This window comes from Clarias gariepinus, chromosome 5 (genome assembly GCF_024256425.1).
Source record: "Clarias gariepinus isolate MV-2021 ecotype Netherlands chromosome 5, CGAR_prim_01v2, whole genome shotgun sequence".
Classification (NCBI taxonomy): Eukaryota; Metazoa; Chordata; class Actinopteri; order Siluriformes; family Clariidae; genus Clarias; species Clarias gariepinus.
Window position 1 is genome coordinate 25,910,350 of NC_071104.1, and position 24,106 is coordinate 25,934,455.

At 36.2% G+C, this 24,106-nt stretch overlaps 1 protein-coding gene across 2 annotated transcripts in view; it reads left to right on the forward strand.

Moving 5' to 3' along the window:
* Window positions 1-24,106, forward strand: part of b3galt1b (UDP-Gal:betaGlcNAc beta 1,3-galactosyltransferase, polypeptide 1b) — a 147,186-nt gene that overhangs the window by 57,539 nt on the left and 65,541 nt on the right. Inside the window, exons 1-2 of one of the 2 annotated variants that reach the window (XM_053495953.1) lie at window positions 18,880-18,953; window positions 21,424-21,473. The gene's annotated coding sequence lies outside the window, so the exon portion shown is untranslated. Of the gene's footprint in view, window positions 1-18,879; window positions 18,954-21,423; window positions 21,474-24,106 lie in introns of those variants that run through there. The other variant, XM_053495951.1, reaches the window with a different exon arrangement.

Below are 24,106 nucleotides of genomic sequence, written 5' to 3' on the forward strand. Positions count from 1 at the left end.
GTTCCAAGTAGCAAATTTAGGTTATAAAATTGACCTTGTTCTTCTTTCGAAATAACATTGCATGAGAAATGTTGCATTTCCCTGTCATTACATTCATGTAACTTGACCGTTAATATGGTCTTTAGATGTTTGTACTCTCATGATGGTCATAATCAACAATAATTAATTGTTATTAGCATCTAGTTATCTTGAAGTTTTTTTTGTCAGAGGTTGTTTAAGCAGATTTTATTTCATGATGTATAAAAAGATCATTTATAACTGCCTGACTGACCATCCCTCTACATGGCAAACATGTAACTGTTATTAAGGTTGTAATTCTGTTATTTAGGCAAGCGTTGATGTATTTCATGTAGATCTATTCCTTAATGAATGTCTCCTATGAGGAGGCAAAACATTTTACGCACTGCCATTTATGTCTTCGATGACAAGGGGTGCTGGCTAAGTGGATAACTTACTACGATTTAGTGTTTCTTAAAATGCATTAGTTGCTTTCCATGTGTAAATTACCGGCAGACAATTTCAAGCCAGCTTATGGAACTACTAGTGCAAGGCATGGTGATAAAGGCATGGTCTGATCATCACTTTCTTTTTAAATCTGGCCATAAGAATAGAAAATTTCAGAGTGATTTGGGCTCTTATTCATCCCAGCCTGCAAATATTGGTGTATTGTGTCTATAATATGCATCAGTGAGCTGCAGAAAGTATAGAAGGAATAGAGATAGAGACAGCTTGTAAAGGAAGAATATGAATTGCAGCTGCATTTTTCAACTTCCCGAACCAGCACTGAATTGGATTCAGTAGCAAACCTATGACTTTTAATCATGAAGATGAGTGTACTCTTATTTGCATCACACATGATGCAATCTATAAAGTATGTGATGCTTTGCATTCTCCATGGTTTGTCTAACAATTTTTTAAGGAAAAAAGCTCTGTCTGGCCCCTGCTCCTTGTGTATTTTTATCCACCTCATTAACATTAAAATGCCACTTCTCTCTGAGCAACCTGCTGCCCTATACTCATACTGGAACATTGTGGACACTGGTGATGGGAGTAATTATTAGGCTCAAAGATTCTGCTTGCAGCTAAGTGACCTTAACAGCTGTTCAGTGTATGGAAAGGTAAAGCACTAATTTGCCATGTGAATTTGTCACATAAATTTGGAATGAACAAAATAGCTGTGCATAAACATTGCCACAATCACACAGATCTTCTACAGTGAAGAGATATGCAAGTATTCATGAACTATCCTGTAGCAGAGAACAGCTAATGTTTAATTTTACATGATCTTGCAGCTGGGAGAAAAATTATATGAAAAAATAGGGCTGGTGTGTAGAGCCCAGTGTGTAGATTCATGCAGCCATGTTGCAGTTGAAACTAACTGAATAACCCCACAGACTTTATTTGCAGTTTTGCTGCTGATTCTTAGGCCTCTTATTTGGGGCATCTGGGCCGTACCATCAGCAGTGATTGAGATATGTTGATTCTTTTAATCTATGCAAAGATTGTTTTTCTTCGAATATTGTTATTGACAGATTAGGTCAGTCATTCACACAATGCTAAAGTAGATAAAATGAATAGTAATATTTAGTAGTATAAAACTACTACTTTTATAACCACTACTACTACTACTAATTATAATACAAATAATACAATAATATTATATTCAAGATTTAAAGAACTGTATTAATCCCAGTACGAAACGTAATAAATAACTGAAAAAAATAAATAAAATAAAATAAGATAGAATAGAATAAAATTGAATAAAACAAAATAAAAAGAGTCCTTAAACAGTACTTAAGTACCATATTACACTAACTTTTGAATACCTTAAATTAATACACTAAATATGACATTATGACATTACTGCACACTAAATATGACCCAAGAGCATTGGTAAATATTGCACAAATTAATACAGTAATCTAATATATGTATGTAAGATTGTATTATTATTATTATTATTATTATTATTATTATTATTATTAATGCTTCTTTCCCTCTGACGTTTTTCCCTCTGACGTTTTATGCTGTCCCTAATACTAACTATGCACCAGTCCTTCCTTTAGACATCACACTTGTTCTTCAGCTGACACTGATGTCTTAATCACTTGTGGCTCAGGATAGTCCTTAGGCAAACAGATAAGTCATGTCATCAGCACTATGCCGATTTAGTGTACAAGATAACACTCCTTTATGTTCGGGAAAACCTTACACTGATCTAAAAGTTCATACACAGACCTGTATTCACAAAAATGAGGAAATAATACTGAAGTTGGTGAATTAGCTAAAAGAAAAAAAAACCAACAAATGCAATGTGTAACAGTTATTTATGACTTTGACCTTTCTTGTGATACAGTTACACTCTTTCAAATTTTTTATTTTGAGTAATTAAATTTTTTTTATATTCAGTTATTCAATTTTTTAATTAAATTTTGAGTAAGTACATTAAAAACTATTTCGGAAGGTTCAACTTATTAATCTGCACCAAGCAAAGATAAAAAAATAGGTTAACTAGGTTAATGACCCTTAAATTCATTATCAAAAAATCTTGAAGATTCCCGAGGAATGGAACTAAACAGCTGTGTGGCCATAAGAAAATCAATTTTTTTAGGCTAATCAGAAAACACTTCGGGGCAGTGAAAAGGGTCATGTGGTCTGATGAGTTCAGATTGACACTATAGAAGTGACTAGTAAGAAGTGAAACACATGAAGCGCTAAAGTCATCATGCATAATGGTCACTGTACAAGCCTCTGGAGGCAGTTTTATGACCTGCGGTTGCTTTAGTTGGTCATGTCTAGGCTCAGCAACGTTATGTGGCAATAAAATGAAATCAGCTAATGACTTGAATGTACTGAGTGACCCGCGTATCACATTTATGGATTTTTTTCTTCCCTGATGGCACCGGCATATCTCAGGACTCGTAATGTGAAAGTGTTGTTCTGGGAGGTTGAGAAATGATTTTTACAAATGAATTGGACACCGCATTGTGTGCTGTAATCAAAGCAAAAGTGATTAAAAGAATTTTTAGTATGTGACTTTTTTTTGACCAGGCAGTGTACAGTACAGTACATAATCCATGTGCTCCCAAAACAGCCACAGCGCTTTTCACTCTTGTCTAAACGTGATGCTTTCTGTATGGTGTTTTAGTGTTTTGTTTTGTTTTTTTAGCAGAGTGTACTAAACTCTGAACTGAGTTCATGTAACGGTCCTTACAAGCACTCATGTAGTTTTACTTGTTTACTGTAGATCTCAGTGATTAATACTTGGATATATATATATAAAGAGAGAGAGAGAGAGAGCTATTCTGGCTGACATCCAATTAATGCAGGTGGCTTCCTAATGTTAATAATTTAGAAAAATGTACATTTCAACAACAACGGGATGATGGGGGTGTTGCCGTGATACGACAACTTTAAGGATTTTTGTGATATTACACAGTATTACATACACAGATCAGCCATAATAGTACAGCACACTGGTGACAAATCTGGCCCCTCAGGGATTGACTTCACAAGACCTTTGGTGGTATGTTGTGGTGTCTGGCATCAGGATGTTGGCAGCGGATCATTTGGGTGCTGTGGATTGCACAGAGGGGCCTCAGTGGATTGGCCTTGTTTGTCCAGCGCATCTCATGGATGCTCAATCGGATTGGGATCTGGGGAGTTTGGTGGCTGGGTCAGTGGCCATGGGCTCTTTGCATGCTGGGACTCGTGCACTGTGGGCTGTGGTACACTGTGTGTTTTGGAGCTTTTTAGCTTGCCAAAACTGACTTTTCAGTTATTTGTACTACATTATTAATGCATTAATGTTATACAGTAATAATGTTATGGCTCAGTGATATATGTATTGTGTCTCTTCTGAACGTTTTTTAAAACAGCAAGGACAAATCTTGTGTGTGTGTGTGCTTCGTTTTTTTTGCCCTATACTAAAGACATTTGTGTTTGAGATTAAAATATGAATATAAGGCAATATCAGAATATCAGCCTATATTTTTTCATTTTGACTTCATCCTCATTTTAAACAACCTGTCAGCTTTGGGGAAAGATTTACGGGAAGCCAGTGACCCACTGACATCACACAACTGTTGCTTTCTGCTTTTGTGATGTTTTTACCCTCACTTCACTCTTGAAATGCATGTACACTTGGGGTTAGTTTTGGTGATTGACTAGGCCAGTCTAAAACTTTTCACATTTTTCTTGTGATAAATTCATTTGTTGTGTTGGCAATATCCATCCATCCATCTATCCTTGGGACTGTTATTCTTTGTGGCGCAGCATTACAATATAGCATTTGAATATGGAACGACAATTGGGGCAGCTGCAATCTGCATAAAGCAAAGAGTGATTCAATGTCACTCATCTTTGTGTCCATCATTTCTCTAATGATGTCTGTCAGCCTGCTAAACAGGGAGTGCTAGCTGAAGGTTAATCTCTTATACACTCCCTAGAGGAACTGTTGGATTCCCTTCCACAGCCTTTGTTTGTTAGAGCCTCTATCTCAAGACAAAAGATCACAGAGCGAGTTCAGGTTTGATGTACCCAACTGTAGCGCAGACAAAGAGAACATGTAATTAATAACCAAAATATTTAACAAAAAAGACAGAATGCAGAAGGCACACACTCTACTCAGTAGTGCTGGATATCGTTCACGAATTTTCAATACTGGTATTTGACATCGGTACCTTGACTTGGAATACCCATTTTCACAAAAAAGAGAATTGTATTGCACATGACGGTGCATATCTTTATTATCATTTGTTAGCTCCTTAGCATATGTACACAGACAAAGTCATTTCAGAACATAAACAATATAAATCTATTAACCATAATGTGGTTTAACTTTTCTGTTTTATCTCTTTAGTTTTCTGTTTTAGGAACTTGCCATTTTCCACTTAAAGCAGCATTGCAACATGAAAAAAAACTAACAAATTTACCACAATTCGAAGTTGCCTGTTTGTGCTGTGCAAGTTCACACTTCATAAGAGCAAGCACAATGTTCACACACAGTGAAATATACTATTTCATGTCCATAGTTTACAAATTTAGATTTTACATTATTTAAGGCTTCCGGTTCTTGTGCAGTTTGCTCAGACTTATTTGAGCAAAGAGAGACGGGTAACCTCTTTCTTTTATCTCACAGTAGATGGCAATACCTGTTTGCGCTGCACTGTTTGCATCATACAGTCCCAATGCACATATATTCCTATATTCATATTTTTAACATAATTATCCTTTGAGAGCTAACGAACAAAGTTGTACTTTTGTTTGTGCAATAAAAGTCTTGAAATTTGGTAGCCCTAGTACTTAGTTAGATGGAGTGTCACATGATAAACATCGGTAATTAACACTGTTAAGTAGCCTGAAACCAAATCTAAACTGCTGTAACTAGCCTGCTGGTAAATTTACAAAACAACATCATAACTCTCCCAAGAAGCATAGTCATGGTATTTTTTAGTCAAAAGATTTTTTTGCAATTAATTAATTATTATTTTTTAAAATTTGAATAAGTCACTTGTTCCATTAAATAAGAAGTTGTAATTAAGATTTTAAGGGAAATGTTGTTAAATGCATAATCCTTAGGTTTTTTTATAATAAGGATGAGTTGCAAATAGAATTCCAAAAGGAAGTGAACCATTAAACCATTAAAAGCTCTTATCTATACAGAGAAACCTTGGGAAACCCTTGTACAAATGGCCTGTGACGTTACAACAGTACTTCACTTTCTGTACTGTACTGTATGTGCTTAAGTATGGCTGACGGTTTGAATCGAATTTTAATCAACTGCTTATTTTACAGAAGTAACATTTCATGCATTGAGCGTTTTCTATTAGTCATCAGCACAACCTCTTGTGTTCAGATGAATCAGTTGGGCAACAGGCAGTCTGCCAGCAGTCAGATGGTCATAATGCCTCAACGCACTTCCTATTTCAGTTTAGTCCGCCGTTGACCTTTCATAGTAAACAAAGAGCAGAAATTGAATATATTAACCACAGTCATAAAATGGACAAGGTGAAATCCTTCAAGGATGCATTGAATTGTGAAGTTCAGCCAGCAGATGTAAACTTACTTCAGCTCATATGCCCTTGCGTTATATGAAATACTGATTAAAACTCCCACTCCTGCTGCTCAGGAATGGAGAGGCAAATGTAAGAAAGAGCAAGTATATTCTGGTCATGTTCAGCTGGTTTCCAAGGCCACTGCTGTCATTTTGTCTCCCCTTTTTCATGCGAGTTAATGCAGCAAATTCAGAATGAGTAAAACCTCTGCTGTCTTACTCATTTTAATGGGCTTGGCAGTATCCATGCTCGGCATTCTGCCTACCACTATTTCCAACTCTCTCTTTGAGCCAACTTGCACAATAATTATTGCCAATGAGTATTATTTATGATTAAGGCAAATTGTTGCTTTGATTTCAGAGTGCTATGAGTGACAGAAGTCTCAGGATGTCCAAGGAGCTTGCAAGTGTTGTTCGCCCTGCCGTCCAGTGATCACAAGTACATTTCAATGATGCCACAGCCTTAAATTAGCAGTAAGGCCATGGTGCAGTCTTTTCGTTGTTACGGTACACTGACCTGTGACAGAGCTCAGCTCAATAAAATGTGGTTGGTAGTCTAACATGCTTTAGAGAATGAGTTTATCATTGCAAACAACACAACCCCCACCGACCACACACACACCGCCATATTTGGGGTAGGGTGTTAGAAAGGAATAATTTTCTATTTTCTGGTCCTGCACTGATTGTAAGTTATTTTGTTGATTGAAACACGTTTAAGTGACTTGCATGTCTTAATGAACCCTATTCTTGGCATCTGGGGCGCATAAACTTGTTGGAAAATAGCTAATTTTAGCAATTGAGCTGGCATTCACATGGGATTGGTCTATTTACCCCCTAACCTGAAGCACATTGGTACATTTTAAAGAGAGCAGGTTATTACTTTCCTGCTAGAACCACTGTCTGCTCTCCTGCAGGGTGAAGTGGCTTGTTTGATTTCTAGCAGATGATGCCAAATTTGTGAAATCTGTCTTCTAATATTCCGCCATTCACCTGGAACATGACTGTTGAGATAACATTTAAAGACGCTTGTTATTTCAGAAAACAATAATAATAGACAGTAATAGATATTTACTATTTACTAGTCAGCTCACAGAGCTAAAAACCATAATGAGTCAGCATTTACAGTAGCTTGTAGGCCTAGCACTGGAACCCGCTGCCAGAAGGTCTCCGCCCCAGATTTAGCCATCTGTGAGTCCAGACTTAAAAATTTCTCTTTTTACAATGAAGTGCATGTAAACTGTTTGTTTTGTGTATGTTCTGTTGCTTGTGGTTATGTAATGTAGTATGAAATTTATATAAACAACCGTGCCTCTTTTTAATCCATAGTTGTAATAATAATCTAAATGCTGATAAGATTTCGATTCAAACTAGATTAACATTCTCTTTATCTATTTCTTTTTTCTCTCCTTTGCCCCCCTGTCGCCAGTGGTGATCTATAAAAGGATCTCTAAAAGGTTATGCATGCAGAGAGCTGGGAATTCATTCATTGCCATGACTTGCAGCTATACCCCTGTGCACATTTTCAGTGGAATCAACAAGCCTTCTTCGCTTGTCTGTCAGTTTTCCATAGCGATTGGTTGACCATGTGCTTGGTTGGGTAAACAGTTTTGGTTGTTTGAATTACAGATTTATAAGGGGTTCATGCTTTTTTTTTTTAAGTTAGACACATTGATTTTGCTCCTTTCAGGATAGACTAATAATTCTCAGCAATAGTGAGATGAACAGAACTGCAGAGTCAGCAGAACAAAGGATGAACCTTGTACACATCTTAGTGGGCCATATATAAAGGGGATAAAAAGAGAAGTGAGGAAAAAATAAAGGATGATGGAAATAAATTAAAAGAAGTAAAGCAGGAAAGAAAGATAGGAAAAAGGGAAAGGAAAGACAGCAAAAAGAAAAGAAAGGACAGGCATGAAGGAATGGAGAAAGGGAAGAAAGAGGGAAGGTTTTCAAGGACAAGCCTATTGTATGCAACAAAATATTTAAACATACATTTTCAATGAAAATCCATTTAATAAGGGTTAGTTATCAGACAACAGCTCTTGTAAAAAATAATAATAATAATAAAAAAATTAGCTGAATTAAAACCTTACATGATCTCAGTCAAGCACCTTCCCATGCAATCTTGGTCTTTAGCGATATGTGAAGGTTCTTATTATTTCTTATCCTACTAAAATTTCCATTTGATTTAAATAAGGCAGTTCAAGTTCCCTGTACAAAATAAAGGTTGGTTTACTTGGATATACACCAATCAGCCAATACACTAAAACCACTGAAAAGTAAAGTAAATATCATTGGTTAACTTGTTGTGGCACCTATCAATGAGTGAGATACATTGGACAGCAGGTAAGTTCAGTAACAGTAAGTTCTCCAGCAAGCTCAGTAAAACCCAACAACTATTTTACTTATATTACTGTGCAAAAGTCTTGGGCACATACAAAAATATGGCATAAGCAAAAGACGCTTTTGAAAACATTTCTGCATAAAAGAAACTTTTATAAAAATTAATAAAGAGTAATAAAATAAACAGTCAATATTTGAAGTAAAAACTCATTGCGTAACATGAGGAGTTTTAGACAGATTTGTGCAGTTTTATAAAAAAACAAAAAAAACAGCTGTTATTTTTTACTGAGCTTGCTGGAGAATATAAGTTCTTCTGGCAACGTTGTCACACTCGCTTCTTTCTATTTTTATGCAAATCCCAGGAGCGTGCATTAGGTTTGTTTCCATCTGAAAACTGGTCTGTCTTGAACTATATTTTTTTCTTTACAGCCATGCATACATTATATGTATATTCATTATATTTATCTGTATATAACAAAATTAGTACAGCATGTAGTATGGTGTCCAAGACTTTTGCACAGTACTGTATTTTTTTTTGTGTGTGCATAGCTAGTCATGTTGCATATATATTTATAGTCCCATATATATTTATTAAAACATACAGTAGTAATGCAAAAATGGCTAAAATTCTCATGTTTTTAGGGCCTATGTGCTCTGAAGAAACATACCAACTTTATACACAAAAGATTGTTTAGTTCTTAATTTTTTACCTTGTCTTACAGTACGCTTCACGTATGGATAGATGGAGGGGAAGGTTTGGTAGTTGGATCTTAAATGTGAAATTAATGGAAATATCAAATAAATGAAAATATGATGGTAAAGATCAACACAGGTATATTTCAGATCTGTAGGAAGCACTGTAGTGTGCGCATGTGATTTCAAAAGAATCAGAAACATTTTTTTAAAAATCAGAAGAAAAGAATCTGAAAAAATTCAGGAATGACCATGGAATAAGAAGGTGTATACAAACTTTTGACCTCTTAGAGTATACACACACACACACACACACACACACATATGCATATATACTGTACAGTGTGTATATATATATATATATATATATATATATATATATATATATATACACACACACACACACACAGTGAGGTCAATAAGTGTTTGATCACCTGTGATTTCGCAAGTTCTCTTACGTAGAAATCATGGAGGGGGCTACAATGAATCTACAAAGAAAAATCCGGAAATCACATTGTATGATTTTTTTTAACAATTTATTTGTGAATTATTGAGTCAAATACACTTGCAATCAGAAATATTTTTCTCCCTCACCCCAGTATAAAATATAGTGTTGATGAAAGATAATGAAAATAATCGAAAAAAAAACTTGTAAAATAAACATTATTTACTGATACATATTTGAATTATTTTAACAGAAGTTAACTTAACTTTAAAGTTTAAATGAAAATTGTAAGTCTTGTAACACATGAGCATGTGTGGTATTATGCAACCCCCAGCTTCAGTACCTTGTGGGGCGCCCTTTAGTTTTTATAACTTCTAACAAGCGTTTTCGCTAAGTGCTAACAAGCTTCTTGCACCCGTCGATTGGAATCTTTGGCCATTCTTTACATGCAAAAGCCTCTAACTCAGTGATGTTTGATGGCTTTAGCACTGCAACTGCCTTTTTCAAATCCCACCAGAGATTTTCATTTGGATTTAAATCTGTTGACTGAGAAAGCCTCTTCAGGACACTCAAGCATATTTTCCCCAACCAAGCTTTGGTTGATTTGGAGGTGTGCTTGAGATCCTTGTCTTGCTGGAAGATCCAATGATCACCAAGGTTAAATTTGTAACCAGAAGGCATCACGTTCTTCTTCAAAAATACCTGGTATTTCTGGGAATCCATGATGCCAGGTACACAATCAAGATTGCCAGTTCCTGCCGCAGAAAAACAGCCCCACATCATTATTGACCCACCTCCGTGCTTGACCATGGGGATGATATTCTTCTGGTCATAAGCCTGACCTTTTGCATGCCAGACATACCGCTGGTCCATATGTCCAAAAAGTTCCAGTTCGGTTTCATCAGTCCATAGAACTGTCTCCCAGAACTCTGTAGGTTTATCCAAATTCCTCCTGGCATATTCTAGTCGACTCCTAAAGTTCCTTGAGGTCAAGAGTGGAGTGCATCTTGGGATCCGGCCATGAAGTCCTTGATTATTCAGTGCACGTCTTATAGTTGCCACTAAAGCACTTGTAAGAGAACTTGCAAAATCACAGTGTGATCAAATACTTATTGACCTCACTGTGTGTGTGTGTGTGTGTGTGTGTGTGTGTGTATATAGTATAAGCTTGATCGTGTTGTTAATCATATGAATTCTGCAAACAGAAATCATGCACCATTATATCATTTGTTCATGTGCTTTCTGTGTGACTTGTTTTGCCTTTTTTTTTTTTCCTTTCCATGCAAAAGTCTTTCACGGCTGGTATAATACTATGGACAAAGCCTAGGCAGCAGCAGATCAACCGTCACACCAACACGGCCACTGTGTGAAATGTGTCTGTAGTGGCTTTGTGCATGTTGACTGGAGAGCTTCACACAGAGAACAAAGAGGTTTTTGTGGTTCTCTCTATAGTCCCAAACTGCCTTGTAAGTGCCCTGATCGAGAGCAACAGACCTGACCACGGTGCTGTAATGGCGTGCTTGTGATACTCAACTTTCTCACCTTGCTTTCACACTGGCAGGCAACAAGCCCTTGATATCACTTTTTGGTTGTTTCTTATAGGTGTGTAGACGTTGCGGCTAATATTGCATTGCTTTTACTTCATCAGCAATAATAAGAGCTGTAAGAGTATATATTTTAGATAACGTTTAAACAGTAAAATATTAGCTATTATATGCTAGAAATACATATTAAAATACATTTCAAACAGGAGTGAAGCAAGTGAAGAAAAAATATCATATGTATTTCTGCCATTTGATCTTGGTGGGACCTCTGGATGACTTCCAAAATAATAATGACTTTGCTTGTTACAATGATTATTTCACGTAAACCTTACCAAGTTCAACCATTTCTTTTTGAAATATACCACTAATGAGATTCTCAGAAAATCAGACAGAAGGGTGGATGGACAGATGTAGCAGAGGCATAATTACCAACAAAAAGTTCAAAATAGCTGGAACTCTTTAAGGTACTTTAGTTAGAAATAGGAATTAATACAAGAAAAGGAACTGGACAAATTAAGACAATGTAGAGTAAGATTAGAGCAAAATACCTGAAGTACTCACAGTTCTATTTTACATTTAGGCATTGGCAGACGCTCTTATCCAGAGCGACTTAGATTTTTATTTCATTATACATCTAAGCAGGGTTAAGGGGTTGTGGGGTTTGAACCTGGGATCTTCCGAACCATAAAAAATTTAAATGGTGCAAAAGTTTTTAAAGAAGCCCGTACATCCATGAATGATGATCCTGCCTAAGGTGGCACTGAGCCCACAGCAGTTGTTTAGGTGACCAATCAGTGAGTGCAACACCTAGTCCTTGAAAATCTACAGATAACTCATCAACAACTTGTGGAAGACACACATCTGTCTGTGGGAACTGTACACACAATCATTTCACAAACGCCCCTTGTACAGCATAGGAACTCAGGTGGAAGTATTTGCTACATCCCCTAGTCCTGACCTTGTTCCAAGCCATTTCCACACGTTTGGGGCATTTAAACAAGTTCCCGGGAGGCCAGATTTCAGATGTAAAGCAAGCAGTCTGATGCTGAAAAACCTTTCTACCTTAATGGCATCTAAGCTCTAGTGAAATGGTGGCTTGAGTTTATTAGTGTAGCAGAGGATTATGTAGAGAAATAAAGGTAGTTTTAACCCATAACTGAGTTCGGCAAAATTTTAACTCACGTGACCAAATTCTGCGAAATCACAAGTCCCAGTTTGCCTTGAACACCCCTTGCAATTAAATTTCAAATCAACAATGGCCATATTTCTGGGATTCCCTGAACATTTTTTGCAAAGGAAACTATGTGGAAGAATGTTGTTGTTTCGGTCATGACGGATATTTCAAAGTGGTTGGAATCTCTCTCATCTCAGTTGGAAGCTCCTCTCCCAGTTTCAGGCCTGTCACCCTGCCACTGCTCCAACACTAAATATGATGAATCTGCCTCCTTAATTACCCTGCAGTTCCGTGCCAGTAGTTCATCAGCTGTCTCCAGCAATTAATATATCAGCAATAACTGTTCCTCTTGGCAAAGTAAAAAAAAAAAAAGAATGAATATATCATGGTAGAAATAGTTGTTAATAACATTGTTTACTGTCATTGCCACAGTAGCTGAAGAATTTGTGAAATTAAAACAGAAGAATTCTACTTCAGCTTTCATTACCAAGTCCTTTCTAGCAAAGACTCAGAGAACCGAAGACATTCATCATTACAGCAGACAGCTTATTTACATATGAGTGCACTGAACTGATAATCTAAATATTTCCCTGATGACTGAGTGAGACATTATTACCCAGTGTAACCATGACATGCCCCTGACAATACAATCACAGAAGCATGTTCTTCATATGGGCTTCATTTTTTCTTCTTCAGGCAGCAAAATGTTTAATATGAACTGACAGGTTCTCTGACATTTAATTAGGTCAAATTTGTTTCTTTAGACGTGATGCCTTATGATCTTTGTGATTATAGCTGTAGTATTTAACCTCCTAAACTCCCAAGAGCTGTCAGAACTACTCAAGTGTAGTTGCAGAATAAGAATAATAAATTGGACCAATAATAGGAATACCTGTACAAATGTACATTTAAGACGAAGTCCCTGAAAGGAAACCCACAAATCACGGAGGAAAAAAATGCAAAATCCATGCACAGGGAATCGAACCCTTGACCCTGGAGGTGCGAGGCCACACTCCACCACTGTAGTGCAATAATGATCAAATTCAATCGAAACATCAGGATAAAGAAAATGTGTGATCTTTGTTGCTTTGATTATGGCATGAATGTTGGAAGGACTGGTTTGATATTTCATTAATTGCTGATCTCGAGAGAATTACACACACAACAGTCTCTAGGGTTTACACAGAGTGGTGCAAAAACAGTAAGTGAGCAACAGCTCTGTTAGTGAAAATACTTTATTAAAAGGTTGTAGAGATCTAAGGAAAATAATCAGGTACCAGGGGGGATATAACTCATATAATCACTTTTTACAACTGTGGTGAGCGAAATATCTTTTCAGCATGCACAAAACATGAACCTTAAAGTGGATGAGCTACAAGAGCAGAAGACCACATTTGGTTCCACTGCTGCCTTAGATTCTTGAGAGCAGTGAAATCTAATCTAGCATTCTGCTGTTGGTGCCCATTACCTCAATGTTTGTAGTGCTGTGCATTCTGAGATGCTTTTCTGCTCACCGTGGTTGTAAGGCATGCTTATTTCAGTTGCTGTTGACTTCCTGTCAGCTTAAACCAGTGTGGTCATGCTCCTCTGATCTCTCTCATTAACATGGTGTTTTAGCCTGCAGAGCCTTTGTTCAAAAGCTGTTTCAGTTCTTCACACTGTTTGGTGTAAACTCTAGAGGCTGTGTGAAAGTTCCAGGAGATCAGCAGCAACCATGTCACCGATAAAGTCACAGAGATCATCTTTCCTTGTTCGTATGTTTAATATGACATTTACCTAAACATGCTGTTTTTTCACATGCATTTTACTTTATTAGAAACATCATACTGGGTAGAACCCCCTTGCTGCCAGAGCTGTCTTAGTATTCTATGGCAGGGATTTCGGAGATGTTCTTTTCATGTTGACAAGATTGCATCCCATAATTGCTACAGTTTTGACTGTTGAGACCATTAAAGTGCATTTTTATACTGGAAGTAGCCACGCTGTGTCTTTGTTCTCGTTTGGTGTCTTTGTCTTCACCAAGACTTGGTTTAGCGATGGGACGCCGCCATTAATTTAGATGGGCTAGCCTCATTTAACGCCAAGAGAAACACCGCTCCCAGTGCAGTAAGGCTCACAGTGGTGGCGTGTGTGTTTAACACAGAATGGTGCAAGAATTCCGTACTAGTTTCTAGTTATTGCTCATTGCTGGTGGAGTTTCTGTCTGTTAGATGTAGATCTTTTTTCTAGCTCTACCATGGGAATTCACTGGTGTGCTTATAGCCATGAAATACATTCGCCCAATGCTGATGATACGCCAACGGTCACCACGATGGACTGTTTAGTGTCTCTGCAGATTGTAGTTATGGAAATCTTGACTCTGTACTCCCCAAATCCATCCCAATAATGTTAATTCCAATGTGCTAACAAACTTGTTTTTGGTGTCTTATTGTCGGTAAACCCAACATTTCAGAGATTATAGAGATAAAATAAACTAACTCTAACTAAATTAGCGTTATTTATTTTATTTCGATATTTGGGGCAACGGTGGTAAATGACATGATGTCTAGTCTTAGAAAACTAATATTAGCTATGTTGTGGGTTAGCAAAATCCTGCCTGAGAAATGTCTCTCCTATTTCTAATAACTGTTTCTCTGGCCATTTTATCATCTTTATACAAAAGGGCTGAACTTCAACATGTAAAATTAGCTATCTACTATTATTACCCATCATAACTATTATCCTCTAGTCTCCACATTGATGACCGACTGGGCAGTATTTTGCTGTTCGGGTATGGCAGCAACGATAATTTCTTGTGTACAGAGCCAGGGCTTCATGCAGAGAGTGTGTCTTTTGCTTGCGCGCGCAATGAGATATATATACAGGTGGATCTCAATAAATTAGAAAATCATTAAAAAGTTTATTTATTTCAGTAATTCAATAATAAAAGTGAAACTCATATATAGATTTATTACATACTGACTGATATATTTCAAGTGTTTATTTCTTAAAACTTTGATGATTATAGGTTACAGCTAGTGAAATCTTAAAATTCAGTATCTCAGAAAATTAGAATATTGCGAAAGTTCTGTATTGGAGACTCTCACTCTACTCACGCTAATCAGCAAATTAACTCAAAACACCTGCAAAGGTCTCCTGGGCTTTTAAATGTCCACATGTAGCCAGGTATTTTTATTCGTTTTTAAAAAATAATTCTGTCCACATGACCTACGTTTTAAAAATATCTTTGTCCACATTAAACAAAAAATGCGCTGTTAAGTGCTGTTAGGAGCGTGCCTAAGCAACAGGGGGCCAATCAGCAGCCTAAACAAAACGTCAATACCTGTTGCAGGTCTCGTCCGAAACTGCCGTCACAGTCTGCGGGGTCTGTGTCATCTAAAGCCTAAATCTTAATTTCCCCTGTCCGTATAACATTACTGAAAACGGAGTTTTGGAAAATCTTCACTTTGGACAGAGTTTTCCAGGAGCTCTGTTTTCAAAGACCAAAACTGCATTTGCGTGTGGACGAAAGGTGAAAACTTCAGAGAAAAATCTCAGTTTTTAAAAATACCCGGCTACGTGTGGCCATGGCCTCAGTCTGGTTCAGAAAGCTGGCTGTTCACAGAGTTCTGTATCCAAGCACATTTAATGGAAAGTTGAATGGAAGGAAAAAATGTGGTAGAAAAAGGTGCACAAGCAACAGGGATAACTATAACCTTGAGAAGATTGTGAAAGAAAGCATATTTAAGAATTTGGGGGAGATTCACAAGGAGTGGACTGCAGCTGGAGTCAGTGCTTCAAGAGCCACTACGCACAGACGTATCCAGGACATGTGCTACTGTATTACTGTTGCATTTCTTGTGTCAAGCCACTTTAGACCCAGAGACAATGTCAGAGGCATCTTACTTCTGCTAAGAACAAAAAAGACTGGACTGTTGCTCAGTGGGCCAAAGGTTTCTTTTCGATGAAAGTACCAAAATCATTAGTACTAATACCATGGTATCTCTGTGCTTGAGAACCTACAGTACAGTATAAGGTATTGTGAAAAGGAAGATGAAAGACAACTATTGTATTTAAGCAGGTTTTCCCAATTTTATAGAGCATATTTTCTTTGAATGTTACAATGATGATATTTCTGAGGCTTCTTGTCTAGAATGTTTAAAACGTACTTATGTAATAATTCAAAGGGTTTTAGAACCCGGACCCTGGAAGTGCCAGGCGAAAGTGCTAGCCACCGTGCCGCCATTATATAGATCTTTTGTTTGACTATTTCTAAAAGAATATATTCCAACACTTTAATTTCACTTTAATTGTTTTTAAACATAAAGGGCATTCTCATTGAGAATTGAGAACTTTATTACTAAATTAATTTACCATGTCCTTAATCATAGTCAACAGGACATCATTATCCCCTTTTACATCTATTCTGGTAAAAAGCTGTTCTAATTCTTTTCATTTAACACCTTTTTTTAATTATACATTTCCCTATTGTTCACCCTGAATAATTCAGGCTGTTTAAAAGTATTATAATGCAACCTTTCTTATTCAATTGCAATGCAATAAATGTCAGATTGTGATGAGACAAGCCTTTTATAAAGTTAAGTCTTAATAATTCTTTAGAGTTTATTGCAGAAAGTGAAGTATTTCTGTCTTTCTGAGGTTGTGCAACTGTTGAAATTCTTCCTACACCCTTTACTAACTAGGCTAAATCTTAAACGGTGAAAATAGGTTGTAGATTTGTTCTATTTGATTTATCATTCCAGATAATGATAAAGTGCCTTTTCAGAATATTTTATTTTCTAGTATCACATTCCTTAAGTAGGTTCTGCAACTGTACCTAAAATGAGCTGTTGGCGGAAGGATCCCAGATAGCACAGGTACTTCGGGGAGACGTCTGCTAAAGAGCGTATCATCTGGTAAACATCGCGTTAGTTTTTTTTATAGTCGTATTTTGATCGTCTGTAGATCGCCTGTTTGAGCTGTTAAATAATACATCGTCTTTACGACGTATCTAGGGGCGTGCCGAAAGGTTTCTCATTGGTGAATGGAGCTTCTGCGTTGGCCAATCAGCGGTAATCCTATTTATATGTACCTTTATTTTAGCGTGGAAGAACATGGCGGCGGTGAGGCTTAGTGTGGTTAGTCAATATAAATATTTTTTTCCTTTATTTTCGTTATTTAATTGTTCGTTTAATTCTTGTCGACAGGCACATTTAACTGTGAGACGAAACACGGACAGGTTTTCCCTCGAAGTAAGGGTTGGCAGTTTGTATCGGTGTTCGTTTTGCGCTACAGATGTTTTTAGGCCTCGTGAAATGTTTCGTCTCGTCATTTTATTCTGACCGAGAGTTTAAAGGATTCTGTTCCATGGACTGCTACTACAGCATAAATAAATGAATGAGCAGATTGAGCATACATGCTGGTTGGAGTACACTCTTAAACGGAGCAGCTCTGCCTCTAAATAAAATGTTTTATTGGCTAAAATTGTGTCTGTTTACTGAATTAATGCCATTTCAAAGGTTACTAAACTGACTCCTCCTCCTCTTTATTGTGGTGTTTTATGAACCATATTTGTCCTTATCAGGCAATGTCAAAGTCAATGTTATTGTCAATTTTGCTACATGTACAGTACATACCTACAGAGAATTAAAATTACTTTTCTCTCAACTCTTGTTACAAATAACACTGAAAAAGTTAAATAAACCTAAATAACTTTAAAAAACCTTAAATAACACAAACTTGGAGAACAACAGAGGTAAGATAATTGAGTTACTGTTCTGCAAAAAGGGACAATTTACAACACAGAAGGCTGATATGGTGAAAAATGGAACAGTGCAATAGGAATAGTGCAAGTGTACTTATTTTAGTTGATTAAAGTGACATTTTAAAGAGCAATATAAAACAGTATAAAACGGTAAACAAAACAGTATAAACAAGAATGTTTTTAGTTTGTATGCACTTTTAGTAAAACTACAGACAAAACTGTCGGTTCAAAACATTCTAAATGACTAATTCTGTAAGTTTTTTTGGTCTTGTTCAACCAATAAAAAGTTAATAGTATTCCAAAAATATTAAAATTACATTTAAAATTTTATGAACAGCTTGTGGTACTATATTCTTTTAAATAATTGTAATTTGATTTTGATTATGGGTTTAATACGGTTAAGGCTAGAAGGAATACAGCTCAATTAGGCATGCGCACATCAATCTAACAATAAAACTTTTTGTATTACAGAAAGGATTAGTTTTAGACGTGAAAAATTATTCAATAGGTATAACAATTCATTTCATTGTTAGTTTCCGGTCGGAGTTATATATCCCTTTTAGCCACGATCATGACTCAAACGCACGAGGATGACGTCAGTAACCCGTGGCAACGCAGTAGAATGTTTAGAAAGAAATATTTGTAATATCGAAATTTTTACAGAAAAAGAATGGAATTTTAATATAGAGGATTATATTAGCTGTATTACTTAAACGCATTAGAAAGAACAATAGCGTTTAATATTAGCCTTTAAACAGGCAACTTGTGCAACCAATCTTGAAGAGCTTTTGGCACGCCCCCTACCTTTCGACACGCCCATTACTCCGATCTGCAGCTACCCCTGTCTCGGAAATAGAGTGGAGATGCACTTACGGATGCAAGCCGCCGTTAAACTCCAAAGAAGAAGAAGAAGAACAGTTTGTTGAGAAGACACGTTTGGCGGGCGTGTGGAAAAGGTAAGCAGGAATTAATTCCCATCTTTCCAAATAGAAACGAAATACTGAACATAAATGTCACCTTCTGTTTAGCCATGTTTAGTCACGTTATTTTGGTTTAAGCTATTTCCTGTATTTTTAATCACACTTAAAATACCGACGGTTATATGCGCGTGCTTAATTCGGTTCTGGTTTCGGTCTGTTCTCATGAGTTGTGAAGCGAGAGGAGCAAAGTATAAATATTGTTCATTTGCTAATTTAAGTATCATGAATTTTAATTGAATCTATCTTTATATTTTTTTCACAGCAGTTTGTGAGTGAAAGTGTCCTGTCTGCATCTGACTTCAGGAGTTGGCTGACCAACCGTACCTAACTGTCACATTTAAAAGTCATAACGTACAGTAATAAAGTACAAAACGTTTCTGTTGGTGTTTACTTTTTTTTCTATGATTAATACTTATTTGTGATGTTTTATGTTTTGTACATCTTTTCAAATTGACAGACCTCATTTGTAAGTTGCTGCTGGTGTAAAACAGGTGTTCGTGCATGTTATTCACAAGTTCTGACGCGTGTCCTTTTGTTACACAGTGTCACTGACGACTCCAGACGTTCGTTGATTTCTTTGTCTCTTGTTTTATTTTCAACATCAAAGTACAACGGTTGTTACAGTTTCTTGCATAAATCCACTGTAGTCACAACAAGTTGTTTGCTGTGTTCTGTAGCTTCGATAGTTTACAGTTACAACAACTCATTTTACTGTATCCTTTTAGCTTACAGTATCACGTTATCACGGTCAAAAGCTTGTGTACTCCAAACCTTTCTGTATCCTTCCGTGTCTTAACAGCAACTGAACAACTAACACTGTTGGATGATGTCACAGAACAACTTATGAAATTATGTCACAATACAACTTACGAGTATAATACTAAATGCTTAAACTAATACACTTAATGGACTTACTGCTTAATGCTTAACTAATACATTGAAATAAAATAAACACAACAACAAATTACAAGAATGAAATATGGCCCTTACAACAGGGTTTTTCTTAAATATAAAATAAAAATATATCAGTTTTATCCCGTTTGTCTTATGCTTCTTTCACAGAATTATGTTGACCTTGGTTAATTATAATTAACCGTGGGGATTTAATAAAAATAATAGGAGGGGGGTGTTTTAATAAAACAACGTCTATCCGACATGAATCAGGCATTTGGCAGATGTACAGTATGAACATCTGATTAACATCATCTAAAGAGCGGATCAGGGTCGTTTTAATTTATTTACGTCTTAAATACGTAGGCTAAGCGTCGTTCATTGACGTCTCAACGACATCTGCCAGATGAGCAAACGCCCTCTGCCAGATGAAAAAGATGACGTCGCATAGATGTCTCCGCGACATGTGTGTGCTATCTGGGATGATAATGCAAAAAATCTAAAGTGATGTTTGAGGTTTGCATAATGTTTCTCAGTAGCTCAGATACAGTATGTATTAAGTTATCTACAAAAGGGTGCACTTACAGTTCGGGCGATGTGCAGAATTGTGTGTGTGTGTGGTTTTTTTTGTTTGTTTTTTTTAAGCAGCCCCAATTGTAAATTAAAATAGAGATGAGCAGAATTTGTTTCTTTTTTTCTCTTCTGTTTGTTTATCTGTTCTGGTCTCATTAATTTTTCTACTTTGTTTGGATTGTGCCTCTAGAACTCTGTAAAAAAAAGTGTCTTTTTAATAATTTAAATTGATTATTGGTTGTTAATGTGTTCAACTGTCAGTTAAGAAAAAGATACAAATTGAATACATACTCCAAGAAAATGGAGTTGCAGAAGTCAATTTTAGGGGTTTCTAATAAGGCATAGGAAATATATGCAAGATCCCTGTGACTAGATTATTTAGCAGCAGCAATGTGATTTACTGCTTTAAAGTTTGATCAGGTTTCCACCATTTGAAGAGCAAAGAAAACTCATTTAAATATCATTTCTACAACTTGTATTACATGGTACACCTTTTACACTTTTTTTCTTTGTAATTTTCGTGCAGAAAATCCAATAACGGTACAAGCAATATATCAGTATTGCACATACATATTAAACTCTTTATTTAAACTCTATATTTAAATCAGGACTTCTAGCCGTGAAGAAAAATGTTAAGCACATGTATGCAACAGACAGCGAGTGAAGTGTGATGAGCCCTTTTCAGTTGCTGGCATTCTTGCTTTAATATATAATGCCTCTGTTGTCTTAGAGTTCATCAATCTCCTGAGTGTCCCTTCACAGAGACAGGTCACAGTGGGCTTTCTGAACACTGCAAGACTAATAATCAATTGCTCCAGTCACACACTTTGACAGACTCATAAAAATGCGGTCGTTTATCTTCCATCCATCTCTTTTTTGTCATTCTTTTCCTGATTGTCTAACAGTCTTCCTGTTGATCCCTCCCTCCCTCTTGTCATTGTCTCAAGTGCATTTTAATAACCTTTGACCTCTATCTCCGCAGATCAGCTGAAGACGTCGGTCAGTACTTGGAGACAGCAGAATGTGTGTGAGGTACAGTATCGAATTATTTTACTTGATTGTAACAGATGCTTTTCAGTCAATTGTGATTTGTCGAATGATTACACTCCCAAAGGCAATCTAATTAACCTTGTAAATTAATATTCAGAGTAAACACAATATATTCCCCTTTTAGAATCTTTTGACTTTCTCTTTAAATGCAAACGAATAAAAAATATTCCGATTTCCACATTTCACACATGCGCTCATGTTGACCTCCTATATCTACACTATATATATTGCCCAAAATATATTCATCAGCTGAAGAAATGTGTATCTAAAAAGCTTCAAAATAAAAACCTAGAAATGATGAAAAAAGAAAAGAAAACACATTTTGACATGATGTGGTACTCCTCCTTTGTCCATCTTGATATGGACTAAATAAGCAATGCCACCTTACACATTTAAGCTTATCACAAATCTCCAGCACTGCTGTATAAAAGATTTATACTGTGGGTATGTATAACCGTATGATGAAGATGTCTATGTATACTTGTATATCTATGTATATCTATGTATACTTCAAACATCGTCCGTCAAGACTTTGAAATAACAATGTTCTATCAGATTTTTATTATTAGTTAGTAGTATTAATATTTTTATAAAAGTTGGTTAATTCTGAATGTGCTGTATACATGCCACTCAATGTTTTTGAAAAATTGGACCAAAATATTTCCTAAAAGTATAATAGTTTCTGCTTTGATGTTATTAAAGGTCCTAATAATCATATAATTTTCATGCGTAACTATAAAATTTTAAGGTTACATAACTACTGAACTATAAATTAAGTAGTAGGTTAACAATATTAATCAAGTTTTAAGTGTGTGGAACTAATGCAACGCTTAGTCAGCTTTTTAAAAGTATTTTTAAATGTCTTCTTTAAAAATAGAACGTGCAAATTACTGTACATTCTTTTGCTCTAAGTTCAGACATTTTCTCTTCTAACCACACTGCTTAATGCTTTTATTTATTAAAATTATTTAAAATGGGAATTTGAAGAGAGTAAAGGTGCTTACTGAGAGCCTCAAATGCTATTTACTAAATTATCTGCAGGGCCAAATTAATACACTGTTAGAATGTTTATTGTATTCTGACTTTTCAGAATAATCAGTGGCATAATTTGCCCTTGTAGCTCATTACATTATGTTTTATTGGCTTTGTTGGTTTTTAATCTCCTGCATTTACCTGTTGAATCCGATTTTTTTTCATTGTTGCTTCTTGTATTGAATTTTTATTGCCATTGTTAAAGTTTCTGAAAACTTATTCATACATTGTAAGTGTTGCTGCAGCCTGAGCAACTTGGAGGCCCATTTGATTTCCCCTCAGCAATAATAACTTTCAGAAATTGGATTTTTAATAGGCTTTTTAACAGACATTCAGCATTATGTACATTATGCATTGCTTAGAGCCAAGAGGGTAAATAAAGGGATCAAGGCTGTTCAACATTCATTCATTCTTTTGTGTCCTGACAGCCTGGATCCACAATATTGCGCAGCTTCTTAATTCTCCTCATAAACATGTGAAATTCTGCTTTCAGAAGACTGACTTAATTTTACGCACAATAGAACCCTCCTGTGCCTGTGAATGTGTGTGCATTTTGTAATCACGGTAATCATTACATTTTCCCTTTCCTTCTGTTTATCCCCAGTAGCTTGGCTTATAAGAACTGAATTGATTTTGGCACACAGAGCAATAACATTATAGAGTTTAAAGCTAAGTGAAGTTGTTGTGGGTTTTCTAGAATTTCTGGCCTTGACACAGCCTGCATTGCTTGACATGGCTAGAGTTGGTCCATAATCATATTCAAAGAGATAGAAAAGACATGAAAATGTAAACAGCGAAATTTACCAAAACTGGGTAAATATAAATATACTATACAGTTCACTGTACCAGTCAAAAGATTTTTGGTATTGTTTTCACCATTGTGTATTAATACCAAAGTTATTGGAATGATGACAAAACAAATATGGAATTGTGTAGTCAACAAAAATATACTAAATAACCCAGAATGTTTTATATCTTTGGTCTCTTAAAGTACAGTAGCCACCTTTTTGCTTTTATGGCAACTTTGCCCACTCTTGGCATTCTCTCACTCAGACTCATGAGGTAATCACCTGGAATGGCTTTCCTAAAGGAGTCTTGAAGGAGTTCCCACTACTAGATCAGATGGAGCCCAGGTCATCTCCCATCATTCTCCCCAAATAACTTTTACATAACCTAGAGCTGTGTTTGAGGGCATTGTACTGTTGGTCCCATTAAGTGCAAACCCGATGGCATGGCATGTCGCTGCAAAATGCTGTGGTAGCCATGCTGGTTAAGTTTTTTTTTTTGTTTGTTTTTACACAATTTGAGCATGTATGCTCTTAGTTTTGTCACCAGCAAAGCAATATCACACCTCCTCCATGTTTTAAAGTGGGAACCACACATTCAGAACAAATCTGTTTACATACTCGACGTCTAAGACATGGCAGTTAAAACAAATATCTCAAGTTGGGACTTATCAGACCAAAAGACTGGTTTAGGATTTCCACTAATCTGATGTCCAGTCCTTGTAATTCTTGGCACAAGCAAGTCTCTTCTGCTTGTTGTTTTTATAAATTAATGTTTTCTGGGGGTTTTCGGCACTA